The 19,312-nt window shown below is 32.2% G+C and overlaps 1 long non-coding RNA gene across 1 annotated transcript; it reads left to right on the top strand.

Annotated features, from left to right (window-relative positions):
- The first annotated feature begins 10,295 nt into the window (after positions 1-10,295).
- On the top strand, positions 10,296-19,037 carry LOC139502299 (uncharacterized). Its single transcript, XR_011658777.1, has 4 exons — positions 10,296-10,409; positions 12,947-13,219; positions 17,090-17,159; positions 18,909-19,037. It is a non-coding gene; the product is annotated as an uncharacterized lncRNA (long non-coding RNA).
- The last annotated feature ends 275 nt before the right edge of the window (positions 19,038-19,312 follow it).

The raw sequence follows: 19,312 nt of genomic DNA, 5'->3' as shown, positions 1-19,312 counted from the left end.
TTTATTTCAATAGTCAATGACCAAGATTTAATTAAAGAACACAAATATCCGGCTAAGAAGCTATGCATAAGTGCATTTGTGAAATTGACGAAAATAGTTCTGTTATAGATAAATAAAGGCAACAGTAGTATACCGCTCTTCAAAAATCATAAATCGATTGAGAAAAAATCAAATCCGGGCTACAAACTAACACTGAGGGAAACACATCAAATATCAGAGGAAAATTACGACACAACAGAAGCACAACACTAAAAAGAAAAACACACAGCAACGAACTATAATATAACAATGACCATTTTCCTGACCTAGTACATGAAATTTTAAGAAAAAAAAGATAGGTTGAACCTGGTTTTGTGGCTAGCCAAACTTCCCGCTTTAATGGCAATGTTAAATATAAATAAAATGACAACATAACATGACAGGCCTACAATACAAATAAATGGGAGAACATATAGAACAGAGAAACACACACATAATAGCTATCAAAAGGTACCAGCGCTTCGTCTACACCAGACTAATCAGTGACGCTCAGATCAAAAAAGATCGAAATCCAAAACAAGTACAAAGTTGAAGAGCATTGAGGACCAAAAATTCCAAAAAGTTGTGCCTAATTCGTCTTAGATTATCTGCCTGGGATAAGAGCATCCTTAGTATTTAGAATAATTCATACTTTTGCAAACAGTAAATTTATAATAATTTTATAATAGATAAACATGATAACACAGAAGTGGTGACTAACTGCAGTTCAAAAAAGTATACATAAAACAATCTAAACCAGCACATAAAAAATCACACAAAGTTAGCCGAAGAGATCAACGCACAAAGTGACGTCACATTTAAATTTCTAAAAATTTCCAAAATATAGGATATAATTAAGATAGAACTCAAGATTAGGTTTGTAATACTGATTTAACATTTATTAATAACAATGATAATTACAATACTTATTAATATTGTGGTAGTAATTAGATGATTAATTGTATAATCTTGCTATGTCGGTTTTTCTTCTAAATCAAACTTTAAACCAAATACATCGTATAAATTTAGTTGACCAAAACTAAAATCTAATAATTGAACTGGGTAATTAATTATCTTAACCATAAAACACGAATACAACAGAAAAAAAAAGATTTACAACTCAAAAGATAAGACATTTGACAAAATCCGATGAGAATAACAAATATAACAGCAACACTAAATACATGAATTTTGGATAGAAAAGTACCGAGACACGTCTTATTGCAATGCAGTCACAATCGGGATTAAGTCACGTTCGGTGATTTAAAGATCAGACTACGTAATAACAAACCTCAAATTTAACACGTGGTAAAACTGTCCGTAGTTAGTTTGGACTTAGACACATCGTATGGATCAACCAATTCGTGATGGTGTCCTTAAATTTTACGGAGTGTCATTTTTAATCCGTCCTCCTCATAACTTTGTTGGAGCAGTTTCTGCATTAGGAGCACACTCCTGTATATGAAGTCAGTATAGTGTGGACATGCACGAGCATAACGTATCAACTGAGATATGATACCAACCATGCGAAGGGGAAGAGTAATGTTCCTTCTGAGAAATGGAAAATTGATAATGGGAGGTTGAAATTGTCCCGTTCATCATAGATATTCGTGTGAAGTCGTATATCTGTGTCAGTATTTAGAAAAGGTCAAGGTATGAAGCAGTCCTTCTAGTATCAGTATTATCCTTAATATCAAGTTCCCTGTGATAAATGAAATGTAAGCATTGGCTGAAATATGGGTTATTCAATGATAGAACATCATAAATATATCGGAAAGTAAAATTATAGAATTCCACAAGGTGCTTTTTCTTTTTGTCTTTTAGAAGGTTCTGAATGAATTATGCTTCATACGAGTATAAAAACAAATCGGCCAGTAAGGGTGCACAATTAGTACCTATTGATAAACAAATATTAGTAAAAGAAGGACTTAAGCCGCACAAGGAAGAAAACCAAGTGCATGATTAAAAACCAGTACTGTCATTGAACAAATGTTCAATTTTTTCCTTTAAAGGTCTTTATTTATTACAAAAGAAAGTATTTCAAACGATCAGACATGGAATTTTTCATATGTCCAAGTGAACTGAAATTAAAAGGTTTATATTTATCTCAATTTGTATCATGATGTAAAGTAAACACCAAAACAAATGTTGGAAAAGGTAAACAGTATGTTTCCGATTATCTATTTTCGGTCATCTACATCAATTTAATCAGATTATACTGCAAGTGTAGCACTTGTGATGATTCAATGTCTTCGGAATGGTAAGTCTTGAAGATTCGTGTAGAGTTTGTAGATCGTTGATTTTCCCGTTTGAATGGTTAAACACCTGCCATTTTGGGGGCCAATTAAAGCTTGCTGTTCGGTGTGAGCCAAGGCTCCATTTTAAAGACCGTACTTTCACCTTTAAATCTTTACTTCTACAAATTGTGACTAAGATGAAGAGTGGTCTCATTGGCACTCATACCACATTTTTTTATATCTTTGAAGTGTTTTGTGCATTTTGATTGTCCTTTTGATTTCCGTTTTTTTTTGCCATGATTTGGCGATCTTGCTACTACTGTGGACATTTTGATTGTCAATTTTGTATTTTCTGCCTCTTGTTTTGTAAAAAGTAAATATCAGTTAATATTTGAATAAGCAATTATGTTGAACGACAGTTAATAAACTATATATATCTATCAAAACATTATATAATAATGCATTGTAATATAATGTATCAAATAAAAAGAAATAAAAGAAGAGGGGTCGAATTAACTTAAATATTTGTACACCACGGTCATTTGCTAAAAGTCTTTTTCAACTGGTTTTCAAAGTTCGTTCTTATGTTGTACTGTTACACTACTGTCACAGGTTTCCGAATGTGATCATGCTAACATGTTTAAGACCGCTACTTTCTGTATGTATGTGCATGTCCAAAGTTAGGAACCAGTAATTTACACTTTACACAAATATTCCCCATTTCAAATTAAAAGACAATTTGAAATAGTTGGTATTGCTTTGTTTATAAAAACGAATGGCCAACGCGGATACCAGTATCTTGTCCTAGGGAGGGATAAATCCTACTTTGTAAATAATCACTCTGATTCAAATAAAAAATTCTCTGAAACCTACATTATCAAGATGCTTGATTTCTTTATTGACAACATTTGTGTTGTGTTTGGAGATCGTGTTTTTCAATAAACTATCGGCATTCCATGGTAACCAATTGTGACCCTCTTCTTGCCGACTTGTTCTTTTATTTTTATGAGGCTAAATTCATACAGGAACTTCTTAGGAAGAAAAAAAATAAGTTTGCAATATCCTTTAATTTTACTTTCCGCTGTATAGATGATGTTCTCTCAAAAATTCATTCCAACTTCTGTGACTATTTTGAATGCATCTATCTTATAGAACTAGAGATAAATGATACAAATATACAGTTAAGTTTGCCTCATTTCTTGACTTACATCTAGAAACTGGCAATGAGGGTCGGTTAAATACACAACTTTACGACAAAAGAGAATGTAGCTTCCCAATTATGAACTTCCAATTTGCTGTAGCAACATTCAAACAGCACCTGCATACGGAGTTTATAACTCTCAATTGATATCCCGGGCTTGTATTTCCTATCATGATTTCCTTGAGAGAGGGTTGCTGCGCACAAAAAAGCTATTAAATAATGAATTCCAAATGGTGAAGTTGAAATCATCCCTTTATAAATTTAACGGACGCAATCACGAGTTGGTTAACCGTCATTGAATATCCGTTTCACGTATGATATCGGATATCTTCCTTACGTCGTAACTACAGTCTTGTTCCCTTTTTACGAATGTGACCTACCAAATTAAACCCGGGTTTTAATAACATGAGGAACACGACGGATGTCACGTTTGGAGCAGCATCTGCCTAACCGTCTGGAGCACATGAAATCACCCCAGGTTTTGAAGGGGTTCGTGTTGCTTGTGTCGTGTGTACTATCATTTGTCTGTTCGTTGGGTTTTTTTTATTTAGCCATGGTGCTGTCAGTTTATCTGTAATCACATAAGCAACACGACGGGTGCCGCATGTGGAGCAGGATCTGCTTACCCTTCCGGAGCACCTGAGATCACCCCTAGTTTTTGGTGGGGTTCGTGTTGTTTATTCTTTAGTTTTCTATGTTGTGTCATGTGTACTATTGTTTTTCTGTTTGTCTTTTTCATTTTTAGCCATGGCGTTGTCAGTTTGTTTTAGATTTATGAGTTTGACTGTCCCTTTGGTATCTTTCGTCCCTCTTTTATTTTCGATCTATTGATATCAATGTCCCTCTGGAATCTTTCGCCTCATCGAGTGATTGTCAGATGGATACATTTGTGTCATTTTGTCTCATTTGAAATTATACTACATCTTATTTCCTTATATATGATTGTCGATCTCTTTTTAAGCGATGTTACCGTAAGATTTTTCGCAAAAGGGGGACGAACGATACCAGAGGGACAGTCAAACTCATAAATCGAAAATAAACTGACAACGCCATGGTTAAAAATGAAAAGGACAAATAGACAAACAATAGTACACATGACACAACATAGAAAACTAAAGAATAAACAACACGAACCCCACCAAAAACTAGGGGTGACCTCAGGTGATCTGGAAGGGTAAGCAGATCCTGCTCCACATGTGACACCCGTCGTGTTGCTTATGAGATTACAAATCCGGGAAATTGTCTAATTTGGTAGGTCACATTTATGAAAGGAAAGGGGATTGTAGTTACGACGTAAGGAACAATATCCGGTATCATTTGTGAAACGGTTATTCCATAACGGTCAACCAACGTTCGTAAAATGTACGAAGAGATGATTTCAACTTCACCAATTGGAACTCTTGATTTAATAGCTTTCTTGTTAGCAACAACCCTCTATCAAGAAAATCATGATAGGAAATGCAAGCACGGGAATATCGTATCAATTGGGAGATATAAACACCGTATGCAGGTGTTGCTGGAATGTTGCTACTTAGAAATAGAAAGTTCACAATTGGAAAGCTGAAATCATCTCTTTTGTCGTAAAGTTTTGTTTTCAATCGACCCTCATTGTCAATTTCTAGATGTAAGTCAAGATATGAGGCCGAATTAACTGTATCTGTTGTATCCTTTATAGCAACTGTACAGTTATGCTCATATATTGGCGCTAAAAGAAATACTAAGCTAGCGCTAGGAAAGTTACCTATTACAACGCTTTAAATATTCTTGTCGATTTAGTTCAATTTCGCATCTCTAGTATTGTTTTAACTTGGTGTTGGATTGATTAAAAAAAGTAAGTGAGCTAGTAATCAACATAGGTTGAAATCATTGTATCCTTTTGTCTGTCAAATGTGGCTTGAATTTTTCCACGAGAAGATAAAAATACACAAATTTCAATACACTAGATTTTAAAAACACATTAATATTTAACATGTTATCAACTTAAAAACTAAAACGCTCTTGTGACGTTAAGGAAAACAACATGTACACTTACTGTCATCGAATATACTCACGTTAGTGATGTCATGAATTGAATATATTGTTTCTGTGTGTGTGTTCCATTGTCGTTTGATTTTGTTTTGTTGCACTTCAGTGTTTAAGTTGTTTTCCTATCATAGTTTATGTGTTTCCTGCGGTTTTAGTTTGTAACGCAGATTTGTTTCTCTCAATCGATTGGTGACTTTCCAACAGCGGTATACTACTATTGCCTTTATTTACACCAGCAAGGCGCTAAAGGCTTTGTGACTGGTAAAATACTGTAAGTCAAAACTTGCAATTTGAAAAATAGTCAAAATATTGTGTACTTATTTTAAATAGAAATTGATAACTCAGGTATAATAAAATTTTATATTATCTATTTTGAAAAGTTTAAAGTAGCCCTCTCTATATTTTCATGCAAATTTTCAAATTCACGTAGGACTGATTGAAAAGGGGAGCAGTGGTGTATTGGTAAGAGGATCGGACTACTAACACAGACGTTTCTGGTAAGATCACCGTTCCGGGGAGAAAATTTCAGGGAATGAATTTTCGGCTCTCCCTTGACACCATTTGCGAGTATGGTCTTGAGAAGCGATGATAGTCCGTCGGAAGGGAACGATAAATGGCTGACCCGTGTTAGGAGAGAGCCATATCTCTTGCACTTAAAAGACACCGTTGAATATTTAAAAAAAAAAACAGGTTAATACCTTTACAAGGCAGCACTCGCATATCAGCAAAGTGGAAAGAGATTAATATCAGTTGCAATAACTAATTTATGAATCCACTATGAATTAATATGTTTAAACTAAACTAAAAGACTGAAACATTTTAAAAGCAGAAATGAGTTAACATACTGAAACGTTAGAAGTTATATGACACAATATGACATAGACACTTTTTCTTCAAAAGTCTTGTACTAAGTCAGAAATATGACAGTTGTAATCTTATATGTTGCATTGTTGTTTTGTTTTTTGTTGCACTCCTGTGTTCTGTTATTTCGATGTTTCCCTCTTGTTGTTGATGTGTTTCCCTGGATCGGTTTTGGTTTGTAACCCGGATTTGTTTTCCCTCAATCGATTAATGACTTTTGAACAGCGGTATACTACTGTTGCCTTTTTTTAATCTAGAAAGAATATCCGAATTCATCTAAGGTCGCCTTTTTCTGAATAAGTTGCAACCTTTGATTTCAAATATTTTTTTTAATTTATGCTCGGGTAAATTGATTAAAATATATATTAAAAATCATTTCAGTACTGAAGCACCAGCAGCGGGATCAACCCATTGCTAATAAATGATAAGAAACTGTTCAAATCTAATCGTGACTGAAATTTATGAGCTATCCTGGTACAATTGGTTTCAAAGCTTTGGTGTTATTCAGATTGATGTAGATTAGAAATATTTACGTATAAGGATATTCAGAGGGTCCCTCGTTGTCTTTTATATAAATATGGTATTCAAATCTTGCTAATTTCTGTGAGCAAAATATTTACGATTATAAATACATAAAAATGTGTTTTTCTGCACTGTTGATAAAATAACTGGGTCAAAATTAAACAGCGAAAGATTGTCCAAAAGCAGCTCATAAGTGGAAAAATAATATAAATAAAGGCAACAGTAGTTCAATAGTCGTAACTCGAGTAGGCGAAAACAAATCCGGGTAACAGACTTAAACCGAGGCAAAAACATCAACTATAAGATTGAAACAACAAAACAACAGAAGCACTGCACTTCAAAAAGAGCAAACAGATACGGACTGTAGATGACAACTGTCATATTCTAAACAATATAAAACATAGCGCTAAAATGACAACATTACGTGAACGGAATACAGTACAAACAAACGCACAAATACTCAGCACAAAGAAATACATAAATAAATATACATTTGAATAGGTCAAAAAGCACATTTGAACTATAAAATTGAAATTAACCGTCAGAATTTGTTTTTAGAGTCACAACGCAGCTTCTGTGATACCGGTGAATAATACCCTAGGGACAGGGACTCTTCATGCAAATGATGGTTTATAAAAGTATGACATATATTTATTAACCATTCATTTATGATTTAATTTTGAATGTTACGCGGCTTCTGAATGGCTGACAGTGTTTTGGCTATCAGCTCATAGACCATTTTTCATATAACGGTTAACTGCGGCTTAAAATGGAATAAAGGATTAAATTATAAGAATGACTGTTATCTTTTTTCTGCCCATTCGAAATAACATAAAAAACTGTGGATTATTCAGAGTGCACCACATTTTTTATGTTATTTCTTCATAAACTGAACAATATAACAGTCATTTCATAAATGAAATTCTTCTTTCTATTTGTAAACACAACCGTGTTCAAACTTTCGATATATCTTATACATAGCGCAGAATCAGAGATTTACATAATAATGAATGTTACAGTATCCCTACAACGTAAATCCACATGTATCGGACACTATTTGAAAATGTCCATTTTATTGTTTTAAAAAATTGCAATTGACAAAAGACTACAAAAGTTTTATTTCTATTCGAATGCATAAAAAAAAAGAATTAATACACTTGTTAAAATCTACAATATCAAAATAAAATAAAAATCCGCGAAATTTTATTATTGCTTTTTGCGCATTTAAGGCATTTCAAAACCTGACAAAATACCAAGAAAAACACTAAAGCTAAAGTTTTTATCCTTTGCAAGAACAATCAAAATTCGTACACAATTACATTAAAACCAGAACACACCCGCGAAATAGCGGGCGTTTAAAGCATGGTTGAAAGTATGTTAAAATTATGTAAAGATACTAAACTCCAGGAAAATGCAAAACAAAAAGTCCCTTACAAGCTCAAACACATCAAACGAATGAACGACTATCATATTCCTGACTTGGAACAGGCATTTTCTTATGTAGAAAATGATGGATTAAACCTGGTTTTGTAAACTGTTGAAGGATGATTTTAGTAAAACATTTTATGACTGTAGAATTTCAGGGAAGGTATTAAAAGTAATAGGTACTTGGGGCCAGGACAATTTTTTTCAGGCCTCCTCCTTTTTTTTTCCAAAATCCGTTATATCTAATGAAAACAAGATAACGCTAAACCAAATGTATTATTATATTATATAGAGACTATCTACATACATTTTATCAGTGACTGCCGTGGTAAATAATTAAATTATAGAGAAGAAAAAATTACGGAAGCCTTGTCTTTGACTTAAAAGTCAGTCCAATGACCGGAAAAATATCCGGACACCTTTATTTTCGTTTTTCTCCCAAAAATAACACAAACTGAGTAATCATCAGCAAGGATGACAAAAGCGGCTATGCATAGTACATATAGGACACAGAGGCATGAAGATTAATTTATTGTGGAAGGAAGAGAAGCGACACACAAAATAAGGTCTTCTCATTTAAAAGTATAGATAGGTGAACTTTCGAGATAGGTGTTGCCATTTACTATTCTATCATATTATTTGCATATTTTCTGATTTCAGCAATTCAACATAGCGGCTCCTTAGATACGAAATATTAACTTTGGATTCGACGGTAGTTCACGGGGAAAACATGCAAACCAACAATGGTAAATGTTGGGTTTGAGAAGAGAAAAAAATAGCATATTTTTCTAGCGGTTATTTACGAAATAATTATTGCAAACTACAGATGTATTTGAATATTTTAGCTTTATCTAACATGGAGTAAAAAGGCAGCCACATACATAGCAACCCCACCCTTGCTTCGGTTTGTTAATGACCGTATTTGTCCTATTGCAGTCGCTAACGCTCTGGATAAAATTTGTATATCATGTCCTAAATTTCGAACAAATCTATGGCTTCCATAAATCCTTTCTCAAACAACATTGTGAAAAACTTCATTATGTGCACTCTAGAACACATCATATGGAAGTCAAATATTTACATTTGTAGAAATTAGTATCGTCACAACCTAATTTACTTTAAAAACAGAATAGCCTGAATTTTAAAGAAAAACAGTAGCATCACAAAAATATTGAACTCTGAGGATATTTCAAAACGGAAATCCCCTAATCAAAATAAAAACCTCAGACACATCAAACAAATGGATAACAAATGTTATATTCCTCACTTTGCACAGACAATTTTCCATGCAGAAAATGGTGGCTTTAACCTGGTTCTATAGCTTGCTCAAAGTCACACGTGTATGACTATCACATAAACAGACCGTTATGATTTAGAGAGGTAAAATCTGTGATGTACCAGCAAAATTACAAAGTATAAACTACAAATAACAGGTCAGTACACATTCATTCAATAATGCCAAAACCATTGAAACCTTAGTTTGAATAAACAAGTTGTTTGACAGAATGTGGTTCTTTTATGAAATGGAATATAGTTAACAAATATTTAGAGTGCACGAAGCAGCAGGATAGTAAACTAAGAAAACAGAAACATATTCATCTAGTTCAATTAGGATAAAATTTAAATATAAGTTTAATAATTCTGCTGTAAAGAAACGAAAAATAAATATTATTTTTTAAGGATCACTACATTGATGGTGATGTGTTATTGTGGGTATATAACTTTTCATATCACCCTTGCATTGAAGATCACGATGCTATTGTGGAGATATAACTTTTTATATCTCCCTTGCATTGAAGATCACGATTTCATTGAGGGAACACAACTTTTATATCACCCTTGCATTGAAGATCAAGATGTCATTGTGGGGTATAACTTTCCATATCACCCTTGTATTGAAGATCACGATGTCATTGAGGGAACATAACTTTTCATATCACCCTTGCATTGGAGATCACGTTGTCATTTTGGGAAAATAACTTTTCATGTCACCCTTACATTGCAGATCACGATGTCATGCACCTGAATTATGTAATAATATCCATACAATTACATAATGTGCATGTCCTTCTTATCAAAATGATTTAGTTCAAAGTGTGATCTTCAAAGTCTAGACAATGGTAAGGACACACTTTTAATATTTGAAATACTAAGGCTTTTCTACCTCAGGAATAGATTACCTTTGATGTATTTGCAAAACTTTTAGAAATTTTGGTCCTCAATGCTCTTTAACTTCGTACTTCATTTGGCCGTTTTGATTTTTTTGGATTCGAGCGTCACTGATGGGTCTTTTGTAGACGAAACACGCGTCTGGTGTAAATACAAAATATAATCCTGGTATCTATGATGAGTGTATTCATAATAATATACACAAATGTTAAACTATTGGATTATTATAAAACACTAGTCCATAGATATGATTTATAATTTTCATTCATATATCAGTTGTTATACATTCGGTTGATGTGTTTGAGTTTATGATTTTGCAATTTAATCCTGAGCTGTTTTAATCTTCCACGCAGTTCTGAAATTTTGTTAAGTTTTTAATAACTGAGAAATGTAGCATCGGGAATTTCCATGGAATTTTCTCAGCATGCACACATCTCTTGAAAGGGACCGTAACATAGAAAAATCATAGGGGACATTGTGGTATACAACACTACTGTGAGAATACCCATTAATGAGCCATTAAATAAACCCATTAAATTAGGTCTATTAATTACGGTTACATTATTGTGGTAAATTGCCATTAAATTGATCGACTTGCCATAAAAAAATGAATATTAACCATTAAATAAAGCCATGAAACTGGCCATTAATTATAAGCACTTAATTTTTTCATAAATATATTAATGGGCATGCATTTACCAGATAATGACCATTAATTTCTATTTGATAACAGTTAATGGGCATGAATTTTGTTTTCAAAATTTTAATGTGCATTTAATGTAACCGTTATTAATAGCACCACTATTTTTATGGGATTTTTAATGGCCATTCCTGCATTTTAATGGCAATTAAAACGACTAGATATTCATAATAGTGGGCATTAAAAAATAACCATTAAATTTGGCATGAAAAAGTAATGATTCATCTATAAAAGAATGTAACGGCCATTATAATCTCAATCGATGGATCATTTCTTCTTTATTGGCTGGTTTGTACTTTAATGGTGTGCTTGTATTTTAATGGCCATTAAAGTCTTTACAAGCCATAATTTTAAAAACACTTTAATGGCTGGCTTGTTACTTTAATGGCCTGATGATTCACACGATTGGCATATGCATATTAAAGCAGATGATCATGAATCCTGCCAGAGTCAAATATATACACCTTACAATCATTTCATTAAGTAATTATAATTCATGTATAATATATTAGGGTTCCAGTATTAATTGTAAAAAAGAGGGAGGGTCGGAAGGCACTGCTGAATTAATTATAGGGACTGTAGGGGATTGAAGGCTCTTCTAATTGAATTTGATCGGTGGTGATTATTTTAGAAAGATAACCTGAGCAATTAATGGAAATATTCAAATTTATGCATGGTGGGATCCAATTTAAAGTGCTGTCCGACTCCTCTTTTAGAAATAGACCAAAACACAAAAACCCAATTTTGATCAGTGTATCATGAAAATATGACCAAAGTCATATGACACAAGGCCTGCCAGTGATATGGACATTACCACGAAAACTTAACCCTGTTCACAAATCCATGAAATGAGGTTGAGGTCAAGAGAAAACTGTCTGACAGGCATTGAAACCTTGCAAGGTGTACACTAGTCCAAATAATAATGACGTCTTGCAAAGCTTTTTTTTTGGGACACCTTCCTACGACGTTATAACGTTTGGACTTTGAGAGCAAATTTTGGAGGGAACTTTGAGACTCAACATTTTCATGCAATCTTCATTGCCAGCTAATCATTTTACATTATTACAAAGTCCTACTTTTTTGTGCTTATTGATGCAAAATATTTCAAGAAATATCAAAAATAAATGATATAATAAGATACGATTTCATTTGAGGTTGGCAAATATTTATTTTGCTTCTGTATTCTGCTTTCAAAATTGTACCCCACAATTTCCAAGAAACGTCACATCCGGCGAATATAAAATATGAAAAACGATGGACCAGAATTTCCGGAACGTTCGATTATTATTATCCGGAATTTTGGGTCTGTCAAAATTTACCGAGTTTAATCCATTTTCAAAATATGTTCTTTGCGATCTAAACTGGACCCCTGCTGTTGTTTCAATCTTATCTACACAAACTTTGTGTCGAAGTATCAATCAGCGGGTGGCCAGTTACTGTGCGATCAACCTTACAAGTAATAGCTTTTCTTAAAAGCTTGTCGTATTTGAGATGATCATATTGAGACGGCGGTTTGTGATCGGTTTTCGGGTATAGTTTTTTTATAGGAATCTTGCACTCCAATAAATGTGAATATCTAGTGTTTTTCTCCTGGTTTTTGATTTTAGTTAAGATAGAAGGAGACTTTATAGTCACATATGATGATGTTATTTTCCTCTTATAGTTGATTGGTCTCCCTACATTTTGGTTTGTGACCCAGATTTGTTTTCGTTTAATCGATTGATGACTATTGAACAGCGGTATAATATTGGTGCTTTTGTTTATGTCGTTTATCAATTTTATTTTTAGGCAAGTCTCTCTTATCTTTGGAATGTACAAGGAGTAATACTTGTGCTTTGTTTTGTTCAATTCACTGTGTCAGAAGTTCACACTAGGAGCGTTTGTTACTTCTATCCGATACATGGGGTAATAAACAGCCATGACTATGAGATACAGAAAACGCAAACGGTCCATGTATCCAGCATATTTGGTAAAAGATCTCATATCAATGTACTTCAATGCCAATATACAAGATTATATCGTACCGATGGCGGTAAACATCGCATTCTGGTTTCATGTCCAGTAAGTAAATTTCTAAATTCACAATATATGTTTGTTTAAAAATTCATAGTCATAAGCAATGGGTATAAGCCATATTAAATTTTGTTTAGATTTTTTATCTAAAATAGTGATGTAGCTCCATAAATTTCGATATCAAGGAAAACTCAAAACGGAATTCAAAGTCTCTTCTTAAATGGCTATATCAAAAGCCCGAAATCTTCAAACCAAACTTCTAGTATATATTAATTTCGTAGAATTGTTTTTGTTTATTATTTCATACAATTACTTACAGAATTTTGTACTATCATGAACAAATGTTGAATCTAGGAAAAAGTAGATTTTTGTCGCCATTGTGTAACCAGCTATACATTTATTTGATAAACCTAAAATATAAGACCGTCTACAATTGATAATCGATAATTTTAAGAAGATGTAAATGGAAATAATAGAATGCATTAGACATTGCAAAAAATCTATATAATATTAGAAATGATTTTTTTCTGTACTGGAATAAAATATGATTAATTGGATAATTAAATTTATTCGGCAATCAGCCAAATAATATACACTCAACAGGTACACGGATAGTTTTTTTTTTTTTTTTTTTTTTTAATTTAGTTGAACTTGTACATATAAAGTCTTCCGTTAACGCGATTCCATTGAGCAAGCGGTAATGTGAATATTTCTTTTCCCGTATAAGTTCATTTTGGGGTATTTTTCGAGGTCCACATTTAGACTGATTTATTTGAAAATTAAGTTTCCAATGTTGGGAGTAGATTTCAGGATAAAACAACGTATGTACATTGTCGGAGAATATAAAATGTATTATTTTCTACTCGCTACAAAACATGAGAAAAGCTCGGCGAGCCTCGCTTTTCGTCCGGTTTCTAAAGCTCATACCATTTTTTTTTATGTTTTCCGACAATATACATATATTGAATATATGTTACTGTAACAGTGAATTTGAGAAATTTGGTTTTTGTTAAATCCTTGGAATAACTAGTGATTTTGTAAAATCACTTACAGTTTCAGTGATTTTTTTAAATCCCTGAAATTTCTAGCGATTTTACACAATCATTGAAAATATTGCCAGGGATTTTGTAAAATTCCTGATTACCAGTTTAAACTTGATATTAGAAATGTGTGCGGGTTTTTTTACAAATTAGATAAACCAATGATTTTGAAATATATTTTCTTAGAAATGCAATATTTTATAACACGACTGGTATGTGTAAAGGTCTCCAAGACGCACATGAAATTTGATAATTTCGTCTGATGAATATGTTGTTTTTACTATTTTTCACCACATCTTCACATTACATACCCACAAAAAACAAATTTCAACTTTTGATTTGATTTTGATCTAAAGAAAAGAGAAAGTATAGAAACTTTTTAAAAGCTTGATCACTTTGCGATTGGATACATGTATAAGACAGAATCTGAGATATGACCAATGTAAGAAATGCCAGCACAAAACAAAGTCTTTTCACCTATACCTTTGTATTGTCTTAAAGTTTGTAGTTTACAATTACTTTTTTTAACTTTGCATATAAATGTCTTTTAAAGGCTGCAATCTAGTAATAAACCACTTATTTGCTTTTTATAAAAATTTTCATGTCACAATAATACGCTCTTATCCTGATGTGGATGTAAAACATTTGCCACTGGATCACATAGCCTCAATAAATCATTCTAATGCAACAACGTTTGTAACGTTCATTTTGATTGGATAACGTCACTTATCTACATGGCATCAATTGACAATTGATGCTATGGGCCGTATGCGCAAGCGCAGACGGCATATGACAGAATTTAAATGCATGTTTTAACGTTGTTTTCTGTCAGTTTCATTAGAATGAAGATAACAATTTTGTATTTTAAGCTCCGACGGCATCGATTGAGGATTTAATGGTCGAAAATACCCGTTTACTGTCTCCGCTAACGCGTCGCCAGTAAACTTAATTTGCGACCATTAAATCCCCAATTGATGCCGTCGGAGCTTAAAATACAATACAGTTATCTCCTAAATGTCTTACTCTTTTCGTATGTGTTTTTCACCTCTCATAACGGTAACCTCTTCAAAGCACTGTCTTTATATTTGATTTAAAAAATTGATATAAAAGGTTTATTCTGTTCGTTAATTACTATAAAATCAGTATATAATAAACATTATATCCCTGAAATTTCAGGAATTTTACAGAATCCCTGATTTTACAAATTCACTGTAACATGTTTACTAGTATGCATTTCCACTATATTGTATTAATACAGTTGTTAATATTTAATTTATACTTTGAACATGCAACATGGAAAGATATTATATAGCCTTGCCTGTTGCTCAATTCTTTTTATATTTGGATGAATAAAAAAAAGTTTAAAATCATATATTTGAAATAGTAACGTCCAGATTTAGTTTATCAATGGAAATTCGGTAAACGCACCGAGAGGGACCATGCTGTACTTGAGTAGGACAGTTTATTGGTTCGGTCAGATATCGACTGATATCATAACATAAATTGCCTTAAATTTTGTATTTTGTTAATAAACAAAGTTTTTTTGTTATAATGTAAATAAATTGTGTTGCTGGACGTAATTTATCTATGATATTCCAATAAAAAAATATGAAAGACGTGGTACTCGATTTTAAGATAAAGAGTTAATTTATATGTAAACAAGGAGATAATTAATGAGACAATTATTTATATTTCAAGCGATATTTGACCGAACCAATAAACTCTTTATATAATGTATAATAACTCTGTTTATAAGCCCATATCATTTTGCAATGAACAAAACCACTAGCAATCATTGCAAAAGCAACCTTCAATGTTTGAGGTAGGACGTTTGCATACCCTGAAAGTTGTATTCTTGTAAAAAAGAAGTTTTGTAAAACAATGAAATTGTGATATGATGCAAGTTATGCATTTGGCCGGCTTCCAATCAGAAAATAAAAACAAAAAAGTGTAATCATAAATTGCCTTTGTATTTTGTTAATAAACAAATATTTTTTTTTATAATGTATATAATTGTGTTGCTGGACGTAATATATCTATGATATTCCAATAAAGAAATATGAAAGACGTGGTACTCGATATTTAAGACAAAGAGTTAATGTATATGTAAACAAGGAGATAATTAATGAGACAATTATTTATATTTACTAAAGAGTGAGTAGCATGTCACTTTCAGGCCTTCAACTATCGGCAAAACAAAAATCGTACAGTAAGATATATAAAGCTTTGGCATTATTAAGTTTCAAGCTGTTTAGCAAAGTCTAAACTGGTTGTAGGTGAATTAAAACTGCGAACACTTTACCAGTGTTACAAAGATGTGTTTATAAAGTGTAGAATAAATTTCTGATTTGTCCAGTTTTGCATTGGTGTGTTTATAAAGTGTAGAATAAATATCTATTTGTCCACTATTGTATTGATCTGTTAATAAGTTGTAAAATAAATACATCTTAGCCCTGTATTGCATTGATTTGTTTTTAGTGTAGCTAAATACATAATTTGTCCAGTATTGCATTGATATGTTTTTAATGTGTAAATGTGTAGCATAAATATATGATTTGTCCAGTATTGTATTGATTTGTTTATAATATGTAGCATAAAAACATGATATGTCCAGTAGTGCATTGATTTGTTTTAATGTGTAGCATAAATATATGATTTTTCCAGTTCTGCATTGCTTTGTTAATAAGGTTTACCATTAAATACATGATTTGTCCAGTATTGCATTGATTTATTTATAAGGTATAGCTTTATACATAACTTGTCCAGTGTTGCATAGATTTGTATATGAAATATAGCATAAATACATGATTTATTAAGTATTACATTGATGTGTTTATAAAGTGTATCACAAATACTGGATTTATTTTATGTCTTTTAGAATGACGGTGGTCATTATCTTTTATTGGTAGACGTTACCGCTGGACATTGTGGGTCAACAGATTGTTGTCGTAAGTTCAATCTAAACACATCATAGTATAAATCTCTAATATTGATTATTTATCTATTGATGCTTGACATTGAATCGTTATTTCATAAATATATTATACACCAACTGTCATTGTGGCTTCTGGTAAAGCAAAACCTTCAAAAAAACTTGTTTGTACTGACATTATTTTTTTTTCTCAGATTTTTCGTTTTTTAAATTGAAATACAAACAACAACATGAAATTTATTTTAGCCTCAATTGAAAATATACTTAATAAACTCATCATAGATACAAGGATCAAATTTTATATTCTCGTCTTCAAAAGACTCATCAGTGACGCTCGAAACCCAAGAAGTTAAAAAGGCAAAATAAATTACGACATTGAAGAGCATTGAGGAACAAAATTCCTAACATTTTTGCCAAATACAGCTAAGGTGATCTATTCCTGAGGGAGAAAAGCCTTAATATTTCAAAAATTCAAAAGTTTTGTAAACAGTTAATTTATAAATATGACCATATCAATGCTAATTCATGTCAGCACTGCTGACTACTGGGCTAGTGGTACCCTCGGGGAATGAAAACTCCACAAGCAGTGGAATCAACCCAGTGGTTGTAAATAAACTCATCATAGATACCAGGATTAAATTGTATATTTACGCCAGACACCAAAAAAGTTAAAAAGGCCAAATAAAGTATAGGATTTAAAACATTTCGATTTAAGAGTATTTGAACCACTGATAACAAGTCATTTAGAAATGTGTACTTATTCGTCAAGTGGCAACTGATAATTTTTATATAAAGAATAAGAACAAAAATGTATGCTTTATTTAATGTAGTTATCAATAATTTCGTTAAATGCAATATATAGAATACAGGGCAAAAAAAAAACAGAAACTGGAACAACTTATTTGAATCCTTTATCGAAGTTTGCTACGCTAGTTTATTATCAAATATTGTACCACCATAAGATCGGTTTAACTGTTAAATATATTTACAAATCATATATGATACTGAATACCCTTATATTTATCATTTGTTAATTATTATAACATCAAATAGTATGCAAGGAGTATATTTGAGAATAGAATATAAGATAATATAAAAATAGTAGGTATAAATAAGACCGGATTATCTGATCTTACGGTTTTGAAATGGTGATTACTGTCTGTTTCATTTGCGCTTTGTATCCGCTTTGCCTCTTTTGTTTAACTTCTAACTTGAGGTCGAGATCCACAAATCTGGGCCCAATCGGAAAGAACGTACAAAAAAGAAGTATATATTTCAAACAAAATAGTTCTTCGGCATAAAGCTGTATCTCTTTCAATAGGTGATATATTTCGTTAGTTTTGGTATTAAATGAAAGCTTATGGACTTGGAATCACTGTAGAACCCTCGTTGAAAGATTCTTTTGAATACGAAAAACGAATGTACAATTATAATTTGCCCTGTTGTTCAGATCAGAAGTACCTTTTTTAGTACGCTCTAATATGCAATTAAAGGTATGATGAATATTTCAGCACAATTAAGGATAATGTATAGTTTTGACATGAATTGACTGCCACTTTATCTAAACTTAAAACAAAGTAGCCATAAATGTTTGAAATTGTAGAATTTAACATTTAAAGTAATGGGGCTATGACTAATTGGTTTTATACCCTGAGTACCCCGAGGATAAAGTGTTCCAAAACGGTAATTCAGATCCAACACAGAAAATGTGTGATGAATCTAAATCAATGTCAAATTAGAAATACATTATTCTCACCATTTATAGACAGTGGACAACCTATGTACGATTATTGTGCGCCAAATCCCTGTCATAATGGAGGCAAATGTTCATATGGCAATACTGGATATACGTGCCATTGTCTTGCTGGATCATATGGAAGTAGATGTGCACATGGTAAGCATTAGCAAGGATTATGAATTTTGGGATATTTAGCCTTTTATCGTGAGTTGTGAATTAAAAAAAATCTTCTTGATTTGGCATGTATTCTTAATTTTCTTTTAATCATGAATTCATTTTACACAAGTGATACTTCTATTAAGAATTAATTCATGTCTGAAAATGTCACGTTTTGTTCGCAAAATCTTAAAAATATCTGTTAATTAAAAAGATCTTCCTGATTCTGTTTGAATTTATTAAAAATTGTTGGTTTTTTTTCCTTTAAGCATGAT

The sequence above is a fragment of the Mytilus edulis genome, chromosome 13 (genome assembly GCF_963676685.1).
Source record: "Mytilus edulis chromosome 13, xbMytEdul2.2, whole genome shotgun sequence".
Lineage (NCBI taxonomy): Eukaryota > Metazoa > Mollusca > Bivalvia > Mytilida > Mytilidae > Mytilus > Mytilus edulis.
This window is presented reverse-complemented; position numbering and strand designations above follow the sequence as displayed.